This window comes from Helianthus annuus, chromosome 13 (genome assembly GCF_002127325.2).
Source record: "Helianthus annuus cultivar XRQ/B chromosome 13, HanXRQr2.0-SUNRISE, whole genome shotgun sequence".
Taxonomy (NCBI): domain Eukaryota; kingdom Viridiplantae; phylum Streptophyta; class Magnoliopsida; order Asterales; family Asteraceae; genus Helianthus; species Helianthus annuus.
The window spans coordinates 153416669-153423854 of record NC_035445.2 but is presented as its reverse complement, the minus strand read 5'-3'; positions in this window follow the sequence as shown (position 1 = coordinate 153423854).

The following is a 7186-nucleotide window of genomic DNA, read 5'->3' as shown; positions in this document are numbered from 1 at the left end:
TTCCTTTCAATCCAAAAGCTGGGAAGAAACCAAAGAATACTTAAAGTTGGGGATGATCGGGAATTAGAAGTGAAGGCCATAGGAACATTCAATTATTTTTGAAAACTGGTTTATGTATTAAACTTTATGATACCTTATATGTTCCTGAGGTAACTCGGAACCTTGTATCAGGACCAAAGTTAGACATGGACGGTTTTGTCGTTTCTCATGGTCATCGCAAACTCTCTATTCTCTATGATTCCGTTGTTTATGGTACTGGCATTCTGAATGGTGGTCTCTATAGATTAGAACTAGATGATAATTTTTCCAAATCTTTGTTGTCATATAATATTAATGAATCATTCACAAAGATGGAAAAGAAACGAGACTTAGAGACTTCATCTATGTTGTGCAATCAACGTTTAGGCCACGTCTCAAGAGAACGATTAAGTCGTCTCGTAAAGGATGAAGTCTTACCTCCTCTCGATTTCACTGATTTTGGAACATGTGTCAAATGTCTTAAAGGCAAAATGACATCAGCGAATAAGAAAGGTGCCACTAGGAGTTCTAATTTATTAGAACTCATTCACACTGACATTAGTGGTCCTTACCAAATCGCTGGCATAACAGGACATACTTCATTTATCACTTTCATTGATGATTATTCTCGTTACATGTACTTGTATCTTATTATGGAAAAGTCTGAATCTCTTACAACTTTTAAAGATTATAAAGCTGAAGTTGAAAAGCAATTAGATAGTCAGATTAAAGTTGTGAGATTAGATAGAGGCGGTGAATATTATGGAAGACATACTGATGTGGGTCAAGCTCCTGGTCCATTTTATGAGTTTTGTAAGGGCCAGGGGATTGTGAACCAATACACCATGCCTAGTACACCTCAGCAGAATGGTGTCGCTGAACGAAGAAATCGTACCCTTATGAACATGGTGCGCAGTATGTTAGCCAACACTAATTTACCATTATTCCTCTGGACTGAAGCGTTAAAAGCAGTTGTTCATATACTCAATAGAGTTCCTTCTAAGTTTGTCCCTAAAACTCCTTATGAACTTTGGACAGGAAGGAAACCGAGTCTTAAATATATGAAAGTATGGGGCTGCATTGCTGAAGCAAAACTCTATAATCCTTTCCTAAGGAAACTTGACTCTAAAACAGTTACCTGTTTCTTTATTGGGTATCCTGATCATTCGAAGGGTTATCGTTTCTATTGTCCTTCCCATGTCACCCGTATTGTTGAAACAAAGCGTGCTGCGTTCCTGAAGGATTTCAAGGTCAGTGAGAGCAGTACCAACCCTTACGAAGAATTGCAAGAAGTACAAGACGCGGGGGGAGAGACTCGTCGCTTACCATTACTCCATTTACTCCTCTTGTACCCCATGCAACTGCACCTGAAGCTACTGCACAAATTCCATCTCCACAACCAGAACCCATTATACCTCATAATGAAGGCACATCAAACGTTCAAAACTAAGACAACGTTGAACCCGATAATCAACTCAGGAGGTCATCTTGGCAAAGAAGGCCTACTAATTGGGATGATTATGTTACCTACCTGACTGAAATGGATGCTGGAAAGCTCAATGATCCTATCTCTTATAATGAAGCCATTAGCAGTGATCAGTCTTCTGAATGGAATAAAGCAATGATTGATGAGCTTGAATCCATGAAGAAAAATGACGTTTGGGATTTGGTAGAATTACCCAACGGTGTTAAACCTGTAGGTTGTAAATGGGTGTTCAAAACAAAACTGGATCCGAATGGGAACGTTGAACGCTACAAAGCGAGATTGGTTGCAAAGGGCTACACTCAGAAAGAGGGAATTGATTATCAAGAGACGTTTTCACCTGTCTCTCATAAAGATTCATTAAGGATCGTTATGGCCCTAGTAGCTCATTTTGATTTAGAGCTGCATCAGATGGACGTCAAAACTGCTTTCCTTAACGGAGACTTAGACGAAGATGTTTACATGAAACAACCTGAAGGCCTGAAGGTCATGAGCATCTAGTCTGTAAGTTGAAGAAATCCATTTACGGGTTAAAACAAACATCACGTCAATGGTACCTCAAGTTTGATGAAGTCATGAAGAGATAAGGTTTTATGAAGAATCAAGTGGATCAATGCACCTACCTCAAGAAGAGTGGGAGTAACTTTACTATACTTGTCCTTTACGTAGATGATATTCTATTCGCAAGTAATAGTTTAGACATGTTGCATGAGTCGAAGCGGTTACTCTCGCATAACTTCGACATGAAGGATCTCGGAGATGCTTCTTACGTCATTGGCATCGAAATTCACCGAGATAGACATAAAGGTATCTTAGGATTGTCTCAAAATAGCTTAACTTGAATGAGCTTCTGATGTATTAATTCTGGCCAAAGCTGATTTAATACATCTATTTATTGTTTAAGTATTATAAAAGCTATGTTGAGTATGCATTACAAACGTGAAATGTCTTAATTCTGGCCAAAGCTGATTTAATTCATTTATGTTTAGCATGCTTGACAAGTGCATAACTAAAGTAATTGTCTCATTTCTGGCCAAAGCTGATTTGTCACGATTACTTTGCACACATACTTAAATGATTACACTTCTGGCCAAAGCTGATTTGTCTTCGTTTAAGTAGAATTTTACTAAGTCTATTATTTTGATGTTAGTAATAGACGTTATCACAGCTTCATAATTAAAATGGTCATTATTTATGTCTGCCTTAGTATAACATGCCCTTAGATCACATTAGGACTTCTTTCTTAGTATCATAACTTTCTAATCTTATTTCCACTATCAGCACCCAATTGCGGGATTCCACCTTTGACTTGTGATAACTTTGCTGAATGGAAGGATGCCCTCATGCTTACACTAGGATTGCTAGACTTCGATTATGCTCTTAGAGAGAATAAGCCAACGGACCTTACCACTCAAAGTACTCCTGCTGAGCAGATAGTTCATGAAAAATGGACTAGGTGTAACCGCATGTCTCTCATGTTCATGAAGCAATCCATTCATAATGCAATTAGAGGAGCTATTCCTGATTCTGAGGATGCTAAAACGTACATGGCTTCTGTGGAGGCTCAATTCAAAGGAACATCAAAAGCACACGCTAGCACTCTTATCCTCAAGCTGGTGACGACTAAGTATGATGGGAGGAGCGGCATTCGCGAGCACATCATGATGATGCATGACATGGCCAATAAGCTGAAAGGGCTAGAGATGGAAATCAGTGATGGTTTTCTTGTTCACTTCATCATCACTTTGCTTCCTTCGTCCTATGAAGCATTCAAGATCAATTACAACACTCAGAAGGACAAATGGACGATGAGTGAGCTGGTCGCTATGTGCGTGCAGGAGGAAGAGCGTATGAAGATGGATCGCACTACTGATGTTGCTAACTTCACCACCTCCAACTCTAAGAAGAGGAAGGACAATTATCAAAGAAAGGATGCTTCTAAGGTCCAAAAGCCAAATCCTAATACAAGTGCACCTTCCAGCTCTAAGAGCTCCTTAGGCAAACCCTACTGCAAGTTCTGTAAGAAAACAGGACATAAGCAAAAGGAATGCCCTGACTTTAAGGAGTGGTTGGCTAAGAAAGGTAACGATTTTTTCGTGATACTTGAGTCCTTTAATTTAAATGTTCCTGCTAATTCTTGGTGGTTTGATTCTGGTTCCATGGTTCATGTGACTAACTCTACTCAGGGATTCCTTTCAATCCAAAAGCTGGGAAGAAACCAAAGAACACTTAAAGTTGGGGATGATCGGGAATTAGAAGTGAAGGCCATAGGAACATTCAATTATTTTTGAAAACTGGTTTATGTATTAAACTTTATGATACCTTATATGTTCCTGAGGTAACTCGGAACCTTGTATCAGGACCAAAGTTAGACGTGGACGGTTTTGTCGTTTCTCATGGTCATCGCAAACTCTCTATTCTCTATGATTCCGTTGTTTATGGTACTGGCATTCTGGATGGTGGTCTCTATAGATTAGAACTAGATGATAATTTTTCCAAATCTTTGTTGTCATATAATATTAATGAATCACTCACAAAGATGGAAAAGAAACGAGACTTAGAGACTTCATCTATGTTGTGCAATCAACGTTTAGGCCACGTCTCAAGAGAACGATTAAGTCGTCTCGTAAAGGATGAAGTCTTACCTCCTCTCGATTTCACTGATTTTGGAACATGTGTCAAATGTCTTAAAGGCAAAATGACATCAGCGAATAAGAAAGGTGCCACTAGGAGTTCTAATTTATTAGAACTCATTCACACTGACATTAGTGGTCCTTACCAAATCGCTGGCATAACAGGACATACTTCATTTATCACTTTCATTGATGATTATTCTCGTTACATGTACTTGTATCTTATTATGGAAAAGTCTGAATCTCTTACAACTTTTAAAGATTATAAAGCTGAAGTTGAAAAGCAATTAGATCGTCATATTAAAGTTGTGAGATCAGATAGAGGCGGTGAATATTATGGAAGACATACTGATGTGGGTCAAGCTCCTGGTCCATTTTATGTGTTTTGTAAGGGCCAGGGGATTGTGAACCAATACACCATGCCTGGTACACCTCAGCAGAATGGTGTCGCTGAACGAAGAAATCGTACCCTTATGAACATGGAGCGCAGTATGTTAGCCAACACTAATTTACCATTATTCCTCTGGACTGAAGCATTAAAAGCAGTTGTTCATATACTCAATAGAGTTCCTTCTAATTTTGTCCCTAAAACTCCTTATGAACTTTGGACAGGAAGGAAACCGAGTTTTAAATATATGAAAGTATGGGGCTGCATTGCTGAAGCAAAACTCTATAATCCTTTCCTAAGGAAACTTGACTCTAAAACAGTTACCTGTTTCTTTATTGGGTATCCTGATCATTCGAAGGGTTATCGTTTCTATTGTCCTTCCCATGTCACCCGTATTGTTGAAACAAAGCGTGCTGCGTTCCTGAAGGATTTCAAGGTCAGTGGGAGCAGTACCAACCCTTACGAAGAATTGCAAGAAGTACAAGACGCGGGGGGAGAGACTCGTCGCTTACCATTACTCCATTTACTCCTCTTGTACCCCATGCAACTGCACCTGAAGCTACTGCACAAATTCCATCTCCACAACCAGAACCCATTATACCTCATAATGAAGGCACATCAAACGTTCAAAACTAAGACAACGTTGAACCCGATAATCAACTCAGGAGGTCATCTTGGCAAAGAAGGCCTACTAATTGGGATGATTATGTTACCTACCTGACTGAAATGGATGCTGGAAAGCTCAATGATCCTATCTCTTATAATGAAGCCATTAGCAGTGATCAGTCTTCTGAATGGAATAAAGCAATGATTGATGAGCTTGAATCCATGAAGAAAAATGAAGTTTGGGATTTGGTAGAATTACCCAACGGTGTTAAACCTATAGGTTGTAAATGGGTGTTCAAAACAAAACTGGATCCGAATGGGAACGTTGAACGCTACAAAGCGAGATTGGTTGCAAAGGGCTACACTCAGAAAGAGGGAATTGATTATCAAGAGACGTTTTCACCTGTCTCTCATAAAGATTCATTAAGGATCGTTATGGCCCTAGTAGCTCATTTTGATTTAGAGCTGCATCAGATGGACGTCAAAACTGCTTTCCTTAACGGAGACTTAGACGAAGATGTTTACATGAAACAACCTGAAGGCCTGAAGGTCATGAGCATCTAGTCTGTAAGTTGAAGAAATCCATTTACGGGTTAAAACAAACATCACGTCAATGGTACCTCAAGTTTGATGAAGTCTTGAAGAGATAAGGTTTTATGAAGAATCAAGTGGATCAATGCACCTACCTCAAGAAGAGTGGGAGTAACTTTACTATACATGTCCTTTACGTAGATGATATTCTATTCGCAAGTAATAGTTTAGACATGTTGCATGAGTCGAAGCGGTTACTCTCGCATAACTTCGACATGAAGGATCTCGGAGATGCTTCTTACGTCATTGGCATCGAAATTCACCGAGATAGACATAAAGGTATCTTAGGATTGTCTCAAAATAGCTTAACTTGAATGAGCTTCTGATGTATTAATTCTGGCCAAAGCTGATTTAATACATCTATTTATTGTTTAAGTATTATAAAAGCTATGTTGAGTATGCATTACAAACGTGAAATGTCTTAATTCTGGCCAAAGCTGATTTAATTCATTTATGTTTAGCATGCTTGACAAGTGCATAACTAAAGTAATTGTCTCATTTCTGGCCAAAGCTGATTTGTCACGATTACTTTGCACACATACTTAAATGATTACACTTCTGGCCAAAGCTGATTTGTCTTCGTTTAAGTAGAATTTTACTAAGTCTATTATTTTGATGTTAGTAATAGACGTTATCACAGCTTCATAATTAAAATGGTCATTATTTATGTCTGCCTTAGTATAACATGCCCTTAGATCACATTAGGACTTCTTTCTTAGTATCATAACTTTCTAATCTTATTTCCACTATCAGCACCCAATTGCGGGATTCCACCTTTGACTTGTGATAACTTTGCTGAATGGAAGGATGCCCTCATGCTTACACTAGGATTGCTAGACTTCGATTATGCTCTTAGAGAGAATAAGCCAACGGACCTTACCACTCAAAGTACTGCTGCTGAGCAGATAGTTCATGAAAAATGGACTAGGTGTAACCGCATGTCTCTCATGTTCATGAAGCAATCCATTCATAATGCAATTAGAGGAGCTATTCCTGATTCTGAGGATGCTAAAACCTACCTGGCTTCTGTGGAGGCTCAATTCAAAGGAACATCAAAAGCACACGCTAGCACTCTTATCCTCAAGCTGGTGACGACTAAGTATGATGGGAGGAGCGGCATTCGCGAGCACATCATGATGATGCATGACATGGCCAATAAGCTGAAAGGGCTAGAGATGGAAATCAGTGATGGTTTTCTTGTTCACTTCATCATCACTTTGCTTCCTTCGTCCTATGAAGCATTCAAGATCAATTACAACACTCAGAAGGACAAATGGACGATGAGTGAGCTGGTCGCTATGTGCGTGCAGGAGGAAGAGCGTATGAAGATGGATCGCACTACTGATGTTGCTAACTTCACCACCTCCAACTCTAAGAAGAGGAAGGACAATTATCAAAGAAAGGATGCTTCTAAGGTCCAAAAGCCAAATCCTAATACAAGTGCACCTTCCAGCTCTAAGAGCTCCA